Here is a 14,776-nt window from a genome sequence, read left to right as displayed (position 1 = left end):
TTGTCTAAGCATGCCTTTTCTCCCTTAACTGCAAAATTTCAGGACCAGAACTTAATTGTTAATGCATTTTTAGTTTAAACATCATATCAAAATCATTAATTAATCCCTAAACCTTTTAGGGTCTTAGTTATTTTCGGACAATATGTCATGCTTCTTGTAATGTATATCTTCCTTGATAGTGATGTGAGATATATGTCTTTTGTAGCGCATTGGTTTACTTTCATCTGCTTGCTCCTTCACCTTTAACACCATCATAACTACTCAAATTCAATATTTTCTCTGTCGATCCATGGGTTTCTTTTTCATTCCATCACTGAAAGGAACGGAAATTGCAATATAGCCCATTTTAGTTCTTTTAAATCTTAATGACATGAAACTTTTTCATGATTATGTATAATCTAATTATTTTTTTATATTTTAAAAGTAACTGTGTTCAAAATGGTATGGATTTGTTACGTTTGGTGACGAAAAAAGAGAACAATGATGTGAATAAAATCAATGGCATGTATTGTTTAACCAAGCACATGTGAACCGATCACCCTTAAAATGCACCTACTTAACAACAATATAGGCATCTTATCTTGGTCTCCCAACCAGGTAAGGGCGTGAGGCTTTGTGTTCAGAAACATTTCTAACATCGTCCCCTTTATGATATGACGATCTTTAAACTCTACTATTAACTAATCAACATTTATATTCAAAAAATCGAGAAAATCTATAAATATATTTTATTGGGAAATCTCAAGGAAAGTCCTAAAATTTTACCCTAATTTACGAAAAACTTCCAAACTAAATTTTGTTTACGAAAAAGCATGAATTACCGGTAAAAATGGCGATCTGACCCCTTTTTTCGGTTTACCGGTTATATTACTTATCTGTTTCACTAAAGTTGTAACACCCCGTTTCCAATACAAACCCTAAAATCTGAAGATGCGTTTCAAGTATTATTTTATTCTAGCATATGAATATATTTAAATAAAGAATTTAGTGAAAAAGTGTGTAATTGACATTGTAATTTGTTTTGGAGGTCTAAAGAATGCTTTTGGGATTAAATTAAAAAGATTTCATGGAATCAGGGTCTAAAAGTGTAAGTGTTGGATTCAAATTAAGAATAAATTGTGGAGGAGGGACTGTTTAGTAACTTTTGGGCTTATTCTGAAAAGAATTTAGGAGTCGGGGTCTAAAGTGTAAATAAAGGAGCAATATTGAAAGGAATAAGAGAAGGAGGGGCTGGAATTGTATATTATGGGAAGTTTGGAAGTAACCGGGTATATAAACCCGTCACTCTTCGGGAACCCTAACCCTAGGAGCCCTTAGCAGCCGCAACCACCTTATATCCCCTCCGCCGATCGCCACATTCCCCTCTTGACTTCCGGCGCCGCACCACCATCCTCGTGGAGATCAGAAGCCACCGGCGAACCATTGTTGTCGGCGAAGACAACCACCATGAGTCAGCGACGTACGGGTTAGGAAGACCGGAGTGATGCCGCCGCTGCACCGCCACTGTGAAGAAGACGGAGCCACCGCCCGAAACCGCAACTGCCATTCCCTGTGGCGGCGGTTGCTCATGTGTCGTCGTGAAGACCGAGCGGACGCCCTCCTCTGTAGCTGCTGTCACGACCGTTCTCTTCATCCCTTCTCCTCCATTTTGGCGTTACACCTCAGCCAAGACCCGCCGTCCGCCGCTGATGTCGATCGTAGCTCTTGTCGCCGGCGACGACGGGGACTCACAAGCGAGCGGACGCATTCGCTGCTGCTGTTGTCGTGTTTGCGTGTGTGTTGCTGCTCCTCCGTGGCGTGTAAAAGGTTGCTCGCTGGACGGAAAAGCTCAAGGAAAACCACCATGGCCGCCAGCCATGGTGGTTGCCACCGCTCTTTCATCTCCGCCGCCAACAGCCACCGTGGGTGGGTGGTTGTATGCGAGTATTATGGTGCCATTATTCTGAGGTGTGTAGTTGTTGAGTTGTAATCTTGGCCGGAAATAGAAGAAGACCGCCACCACCGTGAGGTGGTGGCTGCCACCACATGCTGCCGCCGGCCACCAGGTTGTTGTGTATAAGTGTTTTGTATTAGTGTGTGTGTGTGTGATTATTGGGGTTTAGCAATGTAAATGTAACAAAAAAATGGAATAATTAAAAGAAAGTCATAACCACCACCGTGAGGTGGTGGCTGACGTCTCCTGCCGCCACCGGTCGACGTGTCGGGTGGCGGTGTGCCTTGCCTCGTTGAGTTTGATTCGTTTGGGGTGCTTGAAACCCTAATGGGTCTTGTAATCCCTAATGGGCCCAATGAAGCCAAATGGGCTTAGTGAAAATCCTAATGGGTCTAATGGACCCTAATTGACCCAATAAAACCCTAATGGGCTTAATGATATTCTAGTGGGTCTAATAGGCCCAATAAAGCCCTAATTGACCTAAAATCCCAACAAATTGATAAATGGGTAGTATTTGGGTTGGAAACCCTAATTAGGGTTTGGAAAACCCTAATGCCAATAAAACCCTAATTTGGGGAATTAACCGGGACACACAAGAATTATTTAATAACTTGAGATATTAAAAAAATAATCATTGACAAAGATTAATCTAAGCAATATTGGACTTAATGGATTAAGTCCTTAGTGGATTAAGTCCTTAATGGGTTAAGTTGGAAACTTAACCCTAATCATCATTTTATGTGAAACCCTAATTTCACTTGGGCCTTAAGTTGGGCCTTTCTATTGGGCCTTGATGATTGGGTTATTAAAGGGTCATCCAAGATCAAGCAAATGGACTAGAATAATTAATGGGCTTTGAGGTAAGGCCCGTATGGGAGTTGGGCCCAATTTGGAAAATTGGGCCATAGATGGGCTGTAGTTTGGGCCTTAATGGTTATATGATTTTGGGCCTTAGAATAAGATCATGTATAGGCTTGGGCCCAATTTGGAAAAATTAGGCCATGTGTCGGGCTTTGATTCCTAGTTGACCTTGGGCCTAAGGATTGGGCCTTGGGCTTGAATAAGCCAATCTTGGGGTAATGTAGTAATTATCCAAAGTATGTACTTATGGTTATGTAGTGGAACCTAATTATTAATTGGGTGTTATTTGGTGTTGACAGTTCGGGAATCTGTCATCCAGCAGCTGGGGTTGAGTCTGCGAGACTTCAGCAGTGTGGAATTGAGTCTGCGGGACTTCAGCAGTGCCAGGTGAGTCTCCTCACCATACCAATGGGTCTAAGGCACCAATGCCGGCCCATTTTATGATATGTGATACACTAGTTGAAGTTGTATTATGTTGCATGTTAGCTGGTTATGTGATAGGGAGTATGCTAGTGATTATGTGGCATGCTAATTGATTTTGTGGTGCGTGATATGCTATTGGTCTTTGTGATACTTGCATGGAAGACCTCGGGGGGTTCCCTGGGCACTTAGGTGTAAGACCTTGGAGGGTTTCCTTGGCATCCTAGGTCAAGACCTCGGGGGGTTCCCGAGGCACTTAGGTGTATGTAACGCCCGGGTTTCGGGGCTAAGCATTTTAGACGGTGTAATAGTCTAGGTCAACTATTGTAACTCTTTTGATGTAATAAAGATGAAATATTTGAGTATTTTGTGAATTATGTGAATTTATATGCTTATTGTTTAATTATAAATGTATAATTCATAAAGAATAAAAATAAGCGTCAAAATTAAAGTATGAGATAAGCCCGATATCTTTACATAAAGTTGTAGTGGTCGAAACAAGGATTCCAGAGATATAAAGAACGCCGAAATCCGAGTTATAACGAAGAAGTTATGACCCGTCGAAGTTTCGCAATGCAACCGGCACGATACCGGGAAACGTAAATAGTGAATTTACGATAAAGCGATTTTTAGCCTTAGCGATCTAAATGAAAGTCGTAGAAAACGTTAAACCGAGAGTGTCCATAAAAAGAACGCCCAAATCTGACTTCGTATGAGGAAGTTATGATTTTTTGAAGTTTCGGCTTAGCAGTGTACAGCCCGAAGTTCGAATATTAGATCGAGCGGTTTTTAGCCGACACAACCTAAACGAGAATCGAAGATCTCGTTAATAGTAGCGTATCGATAAAAAGACAGACGAAAACGGACGTCGGATGAGGAAGTTATGAATTTTTAACGGACCAATCCTGTCCCGGCCTGTTAAAAATATAACTTTTAAAATAAAGTCAAATTAGCCGACGGAGTCTATACGAAAGTTGTAGAGTACGTTCCTGCCTACGTGTGGATATAAAGAACGTCGAAAACGGAGCTCGTATGTGAAAGTTACGAATTTTTAAAGTCGAGAGTGCAATTTGCGAAACTATGATGACGTGGCAAGATCCTACCCGTTGCTTGCTCCCCACGGTCTCGCTTCGGATGAAGGACACGTCGCCCCTTCGCTACGCCCCACGTCCGAATTTGGGTACGCCCAACGTACTTGATCTTGTGCGGTCCGAGAGATGGCCACGTAGCCCCACCGAAGCCTCGCCACCTATACCCTATCCGAAGTTACACCCCGCGTAACTTGCTGAACGCGCAGCGTAGGTCCGATGTTCAGCAGCCTATAAATAGCTGCGAGATTTCCCAGAAAATTCACACCAATTCACTTCTCTCTCTAAATACTTTCTCTCTCTAACCCATTCCAACTCCCCTAAACCCTAGTAAATCCCTAGCACCCAAAGGAAGCCCCGAGGCTCTCGGAGTCCCGAGAAAAAGGGTCTTTCGGTTCGGAAACGCTGCTCCGAGCAAAGCCCGGTTTTCTTTAAAATCCGCTGTAAGTGAGCTACGCCTACGCAATTTTTAATATAACTTTTAAATAATTATAGTAATGTTATTAGGTCCTTAAAATAATTATTTGGGCTATTATTATGAGTTATATTGAGTGTTATTTAACGCTTATATAATAATAATAATAGCTAGACTATTAATTAGTCGCGGTTAACGTTAAAACTAAACTCTAGTGGTACTAATACTAGGTTTTGGTCAAGGAAAAATTGTTTTGAGATAACGAAGTGTTGTTCAAATACCGAGTCACCACCTAATCAGGTGAGTGCATAGTTACTTTCATCTTACACATAGATATGAAGTATTTTATATAAATTACGTGCTATGTGTGCATATTATCTGAATACTTGTCGTCTATGTTGGATGAATGATTTTATACACGTTTTTCATGATTTAAACTGTATATGTATTTTATATCTACCAAAAATGTTGGGGTAAAACATGGGTAGATGTAATAAGACGATGTGTGATAAAATGATGAGAGACCTCGATGTTGTTGGTGATCCAGTCATCTAGCGGAGTATAGATGACGACCACGGACTCTTCTAGACAGTCCAGTGGAACGCTAGCAGGCTCGCAACCTGTAGGTGTTTGTGAACGATGTGTTCACCGGTGTACTCCATCCCTCTCATGGTTGGCTTTAGGACATTTATTGCTGAGGAACCCCCTTAGCAGTAGTGCCCATGCCGATGATGATCCTTAGGCTATGTCCCTTATGATAGGTGTTTAGGGACGTAAAGTGAGGATAACGGGAACGGGTAATCGGGTTATTGTTGATTGATGAAATTAATAAACTTATTTATTGTGGGTTGAAAACCCTATGTGCTCACTAGGCTCCCAAGCCTGACCCACTCAGTTTCATGTATTACAGGTAGTGGCGCTCGAGCATAGATGTGATGTTTTGGATGAGGGATTACGGATATAGGCCTATAGACATGAAATAATGTAGTAAGGCTTATATTGTACTGTTTATGCTTTTGATCTGTATCGAACATGACATCCCGAGTCTTTTAATGAAATACATTTCCTTGGAAATGCTTTTGATAAATCATTATCATATTTCGTTTTGGGACAAATTCCGCAACACTTTTATTTAAAATGTTACTCTGATTTTCAAACAAGCATAAACAAAATCGGTCTTTTCTGGCCGTGAAAATGGGGATGTCACAGTTGGTATCAGAGCATTAGTTTAAGCGAACTAGGAATTTGTAGGATTTCTAGACTTAAACTTAGAATGCTAAGCGATGATTGTGAGGTGTGAGCACTAGCTTATTTTAGGAATTATGCCTAAAATGCTTTTATGTGCTAAATGTTTTATGTCTTATGTGCTGTTAATTGTTCGGATCTGTGGTCTGTTGCCGACCGGATCTGGAAACCTTATGTGTTTAGGATTCTAAACGTACGACTACGATATTAGAACTAGCATGTAAACGTTTCGGAGAGATAAGGATGATTTAAACGTCTATCCTGAATAAAGATCTAAATTCACTTTATTCGGTGTACAGATCAAAATGGCAAGAACCCGCAGTGGAGCTGGGAATGCAAATGGGAATAGGAATCAACCCCCAGTGATTCAGCAAATACCTGTTGTAGCGGATGTTCCTGAGCCAATCACGATGGCCGGAGTGCAAGCGATGATCCAGATGATGTTGGATCGTCAAATGGAGGAAACCAGGCGTTTGCTCCAACAAAATCGCGAGGAAGCTACCATACCAATCGTAGAGCCCGAGCTGAATGATGGGTCGTCTGAAGGAGGAAACTAAAGTGGGACTGTTGGTCAAGCCAACCCACCGATAGTTAGGCAAAACCACCAGGATGGAGGAAATGACGGACGTGGATGCAAATACAAGGATTTCATGGCATCTAAACTACCGTGTCTATCTGGAAGCCCGACGCCGGTGGAAGTCATGAACTGGATCTCTGAGATGGAAACGATGTTTGAAAGTTGCAGAGTGTAGCAACAGGTAGAAGACCGTTCTCGCGGTTCCTCTGTTGAAATCTGGAGTACTAAGCTGGTGGAAGCTACTAGCTGATTCAATGCCCAAAGGAGAAGCGAGCAAGATGTCGTGGGAGAATTTTCTGGTGCAGTTAAAGATGCAATACTGCTCTGAGCAGGATCTTCTGGAGATCAACAACGAATTCCAGAATCTGAAGAAGGGAAGAATGAGCGTTACTGAATACGCTGCAAGCTTTACAGAGAAAATGAAGCTTGTTCCTCACCTCGTCCCAACTGAACTCTCCAAGGTTAACAAGTTTGCCCTCGGATTACCAGCGGACTTCGGTCCAATGGTCAAGCAAACAACCACTCTGAAAGCCGCCATCTGGGCTGCTAAGAATGTGGAGACCCAGATACGAGAGAAGGGTCTGGAGAGAGCGGAGGTGGGAGAGAAAAGGAAATTTGATGGGTCGTCGAAATTCAGCAAGAAAAGCAAATTCTCAAGGTCTGGTACGCAGAAGTCTGGAGGAGGTGAAGCCAAATGGTGCGACAAGTGCAAGAAGAAGCACCAGGGGAAATGTGACGGAGGAGTCACTTGTTTCAAATGTGGAAAACCTGGGCACTATGCCAACGAGTGCACGTTCACTAAGAAGGTCTGTTATGAGTGCAACGAGGAAGGGCACATTTCAAGGGACTGTCCGAAGAAGAAGGAGGCAGGAAGACCCAACATTCCACCGAAGCCGAAGGCAAGAGCCTTCCAGATGACGCTCGAGGATGCAAAGGAGGCAGCAGACGTCGCTTCAGGTACCTTTCTTGTAAATGGATTGTCTGCCAATATACTATTTGATTCGGGAGCAAACTATTCCTTTGTATCGCATAGATTTGGAGGAAAATTAGCATTGCCTGTAGAAAAACTTGATAATGCCCTAATTGTGGAAGTTACCAGTGGCAAGTTCGTACCTGTTAGTAATCGTATTAAGAATATCGTCATCGACCTAAACGGAAATGAATTCCACAAGGAGCTGTTACCCATAGAATTGAACGGTTTCGACATCGTTCTGGGAATGGATTGGCTTAGCGCCAACGATGTTGAGATTCAATGCCGAAATAAGATAGTAAGGGTAAACCCACCCGGAAAAGAGTCATTTATGGTGTACGGGGACAAACGCCGAGTAAATTCTGGAATCATCTCCCTGATGAAAGCCAGAAAATGTTTGTCCAAGGGATGTGCATCATACTTGGCATTCGTAATCGATGCTAAGAATGAAAAGAAAGAGGTGCAGAATATACCGGTTGTGTGTGATTATCCGGAAGTCTTTCCCGAAGATCTTCCCGGATTACCGCCTGATAGACAAGTGGAGTTCAGAATAGATTTGTTACCAGGAACAACACCGATAGCGAAAGCACCATACCGATTAGCACCGACGGAGATGAAGGAGCTCATAACGCAACTTCAGGAGTTGTTGGACAACGGTTTCATTCGACCTAGTTCATCACCCTGGGGAGCTCCGGTGCTATTCGTAAAGAAGAAAGACGGAAGCATGAGAATGTGTATAGACTACCGAGAGCTGAACAAGGCAACGGTGAAGAACAAGTATCCATTGCCGAGGATTGATGACCTATTCGATCAGCTGTAAGGTTCGAGCTACTTCTCAAAGATCGATCTTAGGTCAGGATATCATCAGTTGAAGGTGAGAGAGCAGGATATTAAGAAGACTGTGTTCAGAACGAGATATGGACACTACGAGTTCTTGGTTATGTCGTTTGGACTAACCAATGCTCCAGCAGCATTCATGGATTTGATGAACAGGGTTTGTAAACCATTCCTCGATAAGTCTGTGATAGTGTTCATAGATGACATTCTCATCCACTCGAAAAGCCAGGAGGAGCATGGTCAGCATCTACGAGAAGTGTTGGAAGTCTTGAAGAAGGAGAAGTTGTATGCAAAGTTCTCCAAGTGTGATTTTTGGATCCGAGAAGTCCAATTCTTGGGTCATGTGGTTAACCAGGAGGGAATAATGGTTGACCCAGCAAAAATCGAAGCTGTGATGAAGTGGGAACATCCGAAGAGTCCCACAGAGATTCGAAGCTTTTTAGGATTAGCCAGATATTACCGACGATTTATCCAAGACTTTTCTTCGATAGCTGCTCCATTGACTGCTTTGACCCATAAAGGAGCTACATATACGTGGGATGAGAAACATGAAGAAGCATTCGAGAAGCTAAAGAAGAAGTTATGTGAAGCACCGATTCTTTCTCTGCCCGATGGAGTTGAAGACTTCGCGGTCTATAGTGACGCATCTGGAGTCGGGTTGGGTTGTGTTCTGACCCAAAGAGAAAAGGTGATAGCATACGCGTCTCGACAACTGAAGGAGCATGAAAAGAACTACCCCACTCACGATTTGGAGTTGGCAGCGGTGGTTTTTGCTCTAAAGATATGGAGGCATTACCTCTATGGCACAAAGTGCAAACTTTTCACTGATCATAAGAGTCTCCAGTATCTCTTTAATCAGAAGGAGTTGAACATGAGGCAACGACGATGGCTAGAGTTACTCAAGGACTACGACTGTGAGATACTTTACCACCTCGGTAAAGCAAATGTTGTTGCTGATGCTCTAAGTCGAAAAGTCAATCTTGAAAGGAAAAGGCCAAGAGCGTTGAGAATAGAAGTTGTCTCGACGATTGTGGAAAGTATCAAGAAAGCTCAAGAAGAAGCTTGGGAAAAGAATGACCGAAAAGAAGAACGTTTGGGAAAGACGTTGGTATTCGGTAAAAACCGTCAAGGACTGAAGGTATTCCAAGATCGAATTTGGGTACCTAAGACGGGAGGAATAAGATATCTTCTGATGGAAGAAGCTCGCAAGACCATGTACTCGATTCATCCCGGTAGCACTAAAATGTATAGGGACCTAAAACCCTACTACCGGTGGCCGACGATGAAGTTCGATGTTGCAAAGTATGTGGTCGAGTGTATAACTTGTGCAAGAGTTAAGGCACAACATCAGAAACAGTATGGGAGTTTAGAACCCTTACCTGTACTCATGGGTAAATGGGAAGATATCACCATGGATTTTATGACTAAACTTCCCAGGACGAAGAACGGACACGACATGATTTGGGTGGTCGTGGATCGTTTCACAAAGAGCGCACACTTCATAGCTGCCAACGAAAGGTGGTCTATGGATAAGCTTGCAAATGCTTACGTGAAGGAAATTGTAAGACTTCACGGTGTTCCTCTAACGATTGTGTCAGATCGTGATAGTCGATTCACGTCAAGGTTTTGGAGGAGTCTACAAGAGGAATTGGGTACGAAATTGTGTTTAAGTACAGCTTATCATCAGGCAGACCGATGGTCAGAGTGAAAGAACGATTCAAACACTGGAAGATATGCTAAGAGCATGTACCCTGGAGTTCCAAGGTAACTGGGATGAGCACTTACCTCTGGTAGAATTTTCCTACAACAACAGTTTCCACTCGAGCATCAAGATGACACCCTATCAAGCCTTGTACGGACAGAAGTGTCGTACGCCGTCTTGTTGACTTGAGGCTGGAGAAAAGCAGTTTATGAGCCCCGAGATAGTCCATGAGACTGCTAAAAAACTAAAGGTGATTAGGGAAAGAATGTTAGCAGCTCAGGATCATCAGAAGAGTTATGCTGACAAGAAAAGACGACTGATGACCTTCGAAGTTGGGGATTCGGTTTTGCTTAAAGTCTCACCGTGGAAGGGACTTATAAGATTCGGGAAACGAGGAAAGCTAAGTCCAAGGTTTATTGGATCGTTCAAAGTTCTTCAGAAGATTGGGAACCAAGCTTACAAGCTGGAATTGCCCGAAGAACTCGATGGTATTCATAACACCTTCCATGTGTGTTATATGAGAAAATTCACGGGAGAAGTTCCCGACATAATTCCGATCTCAGAGCTAAGAATGGATGAAAACAAGAGGCTGATTGAAGAGCCCGAGGCAATTGTTTACCATAAGACTAAGAAGTTACGACGCAAGATGGTCGACTTAGTGCTAGTCCAGTGGAAACATTCGAATGGGCCGAATCTCACTTGGGAAACAGAGGATGACATGATGAGTCGCTATCCGCATCTGTTTGCTGACGCATGATTCCGGGACGGAATCATCCTAAGGGGGAGAGAATTGTAACGTCCGGGTTTCGGGGCTAAGCATTTTAGACGGTGTAATAGTCTAGGTCAACTATTGTAACTCTTTTGATGTAATAAAGATGAAATATTTTGGTATTTTGTGAATTATGTGAATTTATATGCTTATTGTTTAATTATAAATGTATAATTCATAAAGAATAAAAATAAGCGTCAAAATTAAAGTATGAGATAAGCCCGATATCTTTACATAAAGTTGTAGTGGTCAAAACAAGGATTCTGGAGATATAAAGAACGCCGAAATCCGAGTTATAACGAAGAAGTTATGACCCGTCGAAGTTTCGCAATGGAACCGGCACGATACCGGGAAACGTAAATAGTGAATTTACGATAAAGAGATTTTTAGCCTTGGCGATCTAAACGAAAGTCATAGAAAACGTTAAACCGAGAGCGTCCATAAAAAGAACGCCCAAATCTGACTTCGTATGAGGAAGTTATGATTTTTTGAAGTTTCGGCTTAGCAGTGTATAGCCCGAAGTTTGAATATTAGATCGAGCGGTTTTTAGCCGACACAACCTAAACGAGAATCGAAGATCTCGTTAATAGTAGAGTATCGATAAAAAGACAGACGAAAACGGACGTCGGATGAGGAAGTTATGAATTTTTAACGGACCAATCCTGTCCCGGCCTGTTAAAAATATAACTTTTAAAATAAAGTCAAATTAGCCGACGGAGTCTATACGAAAGTTGTAGAGTACGTTCCCGCCTACGTGTGGATATAAAGAACGTCGAAAACGGAGCTCGTATGTGAAAGTTACGAATTTTTAAAGTCGAGAGTGCAATTTGCGAAATTGTGATGACGTGGCAAGATCCTAGCCGTTGCTTGCTCCCCACGGTCTCGCTTCGGATGAAGGACACGTCGCCCCTTCGCTACGCCCCGCGTCTGAATTTGGGTACGCCCGACGTACTTAATCTTGTGCGGTCCGAGAGATGGCCACGTAGCCCCACCGAAGCCTCGCCACCTATACCCTATCCGAAGTTATGCCCCGCTTAACTTGCTGAACGCGCAGCGTAGGTCCGATGTTCAGCAGCCTATAAATAGCTGCGAGATTTCCCGGAAAATTCACACCAATTCACTTCTCTCTCTAAATACTTTCTCTCTCTAACCCATTCCAACTCCCCTAAACCCTAGTAAATCCCTAGCACCCAAAGGAAGCCCCGAGGCTCTCGGAGTCCCGAGAAAAAGGGTCTTTCGGTTCGGAAACGCTGCTCCGAGCAAAGCCCGGTTTTCTTTAAAATCCGCTGTAAGTGAGCTACGCCTACGCAATTTTTAATATAACTTTTAAATAATTATAGTAATGTTATTAGGTCCTTAAAATAATTATTTGGGCTATTATTATGAGTTATATTGAGTGTTATTTAACGCTTATATAATAATAATAATAGCTAGACTATTAATTAGTCGCGGTTAACGTTAAAACTAAACTCTAGTGGTACTAATACTAGGTTTTGGTCAAGGAAAAATTGTTTTGAGATAACGAAGTGTTGTTCAAATACCGAGTCACCACCTAATCAGGTGAGTGCATAGTTACTTTCATCTTACACATAGATATGAAGTATTTTATATAAATTACGTGCTATGTGTGCATATTATCTGAATACTTGTCGTCTATGTTGGATGAATGATTTTATACACGTTTTTCATGATTTAAACTGTATATGTATTTTATATCTACCAAAAATGTTGGGGTAAAACATGGGTAGATGTAATAAGACGATGTGTGATAAAATGATGAGAGACCTCGATGTTGTTGGTGATCCAGTCATCTAGCGGAGTATAGATGACGACCACGGACTCTTCTAGACAGTCCAGTGGAACGCTAGCAGGCTCGCAACCTGTAGGTGTTTGTGAACGATGTGTTCACCGGTGTACTCCATCCCTCTCATGGTTGGCTTTAGGACATTTATTGCTGAGGAACCCCCTTAGCAGTAGTGCCCATGCCGATGATGATCCTTAGGCTATGTCCCTTATGATAGGTGTTTAGGGACGTAAAGTGAGGATAACGGGAACGGGTAATCGGGTTATTGTTGATTGATGAAATTAGTAAACTTATTTATTGTGGGTTGAAAACCCTATGTGCTCACTAGGCTCCCAAGCCTGACCCACTCAGTTTCATGTATTACAGGTAGTGGCGCTCGAGCATAGATGTGATGTTTTGGATGAGGGATTACGGATATAGGCCTATAGACATGAAATAATGTAGTAAGGCTTATATTGTACTGTTTATGCTTTTGATCTGTATCGAACATGACATCCCGAGTCTTTTAATGAAATACATTTCCTTGGAAATGCTTTTGATAAATCATTATCATATTTCGTTTTGGGACAAATTCCGCAACACTTTTATTTAAAATGTTACTCTGATTTTCAAACAAGCATAAACAAAATTGGTCTTTTCTGGCCGTGAAAATGGGGATGTCACAGTGTAAGACCTTGGAGGGTTTCCTTGGCATCCTAGGTCAAAGACCTCGGGGGGGGGGGGGGGTGGGGGGTTCCCGAGGCATTGGGCTAAGACCATGTGGGGGTTCCCATGGCACCCGGTGTAAGACCCTGGAGGGTTTCCAGGGCTTCCCTATATTTTTATATGCATGGCTGGTGTAATTGATATGATTTGCGTGAGTATGTGAATAAGACCTTGGAGGGTTTCCATGGCATCTTTATATGTGTATATGCATGCTTATGCGATTGTTACGGTTTATGTAGTTGTTGATATGGATTATGTGGATATTTGGATTGTGTGGGGTATGCTCTAGGGAACTCACTAAGCTTCGTGCTTACGGTTTATAGTTTTGGTTTCAGATATTACTTTCAAAGGAAAGAATGCAGCTTGGTCGCAGCGCATCACACTATGTTTCCGCACCTGAGATCTTTGGGATTATACTCTGATATTATTTATGGTGACATGTTTGTTTATTTACACACTGGTTTTGACATGAGTTAATATTATGAATGTTTTTATACTAATGGTTTATATAATTACACAATTAAAAATGAAATTTTTACCCTTGACTTTTGGATCGTCGCAAAAGTCCCATTATTTTACCCTAATTTGCGAATAAGTTCCAAAATAAAATTTACTGATGATTTGGCCATTTGCTCTATGTAACGTACATTTTACCGGTTTCATTGCTGACCCAGACGCCTAGTCATTAAATAAGATGATGAGATGGATATGTTGAGTTATATAATGCTACGTTTAGCATAAAACTTGATATACTGATGTATTTTATATCTTTTTGGAACATAAAATGCATCCAACGAAGACTACAATAATTACATAAACTAACAACAACTGCGTTATTTTTTACGTTTATAAGAAATATCAAATTGTCTATCTAATCTTATGTAACCCAATATATCCATCTCATCAGACATCAACTCATTTTCTGCCCTTTTTTTTCTTGGAAACACATATTTTATTGGTTTCATTGCTAACGTAGATACATAGTCACAAATGAGTCGATGAGATGGATATCAAATTTTACAGTAAATGTGACATTATATAACCCATCGTATTCATTTTATCAGCTAATTTAATGACTAGATCTCTAAGTCAGCAATGAAACCGATAAAATGTAAGTTACAAGAAGAAAATGTTCAAATCATTAGTAAATTTTATTTTGGGACTTATTCGCAAATTAGGGTAAAATAATGAGACTTTAGTGAAACATGTAAGTAATAAGACCAGTAAACCGGAAAAAGGAGTCAAATCGTCATTTTTACCGGTAATTCATGTTTTTTCGTAAACAAATTTTAGTTTGAGACTTTTTCGTAAATTAGGGTAAAATTTTAGGTTTTTTCTGGAGATTTCTCTATTTTATTTATCTAATATTCTAATTAACTAATCAGTTTGAGTGTAAGACTAAGAGTACTGGTAAATGAAAATTTAGTTGTCGAGGTGATTTTTATGAAGA

At 41.5% G+C, this 14,776-nt stretch overlaps 1 long non-coding RNA gene across 1 annotated transcript; it reads left to right on the top strand.

The window, feature by feature from the left end:
* The first annotated feature begins 1,314 nt into the window (after positions 1-1,314).
* On the top strand, positions 1,315-13,756 carry LOC145106172 (uncharacterized). The gene is made up of 3 exons (XR_013707488.1): positions 1,315-2,045; positions 3,094-3,181; positions 13,662-13,756. It is a non-coding gene; the product is annotated as an uncharacterized LOC145106172 (long non-coding RNA).
* Positions 13,757-14,776: the final 1,020 nt, after the last annotated feature.

The sequence above is a fragment of the Lactuca virosa genome, chromosome 1 (genome assembly GCF_052849685.1).
Source record: "Lactuca virosa cultivar CGN04683 chromosome 1, Lactuca_virosa_CGN04683_v6, whole genome shotgun sequence".
Taxonomy (NCBI): Eukaryota; Viridiplantae; Streptophyta; class Magnoliopsida; order Asterales; family Asteraceae; genus Lactuca; species Lactuca virosa.
The sequence above is the reverse complement of the archived record's forward strand: the minus strand, read 5'-3'. Positions and strand labels throughout refer to the sequence as shown.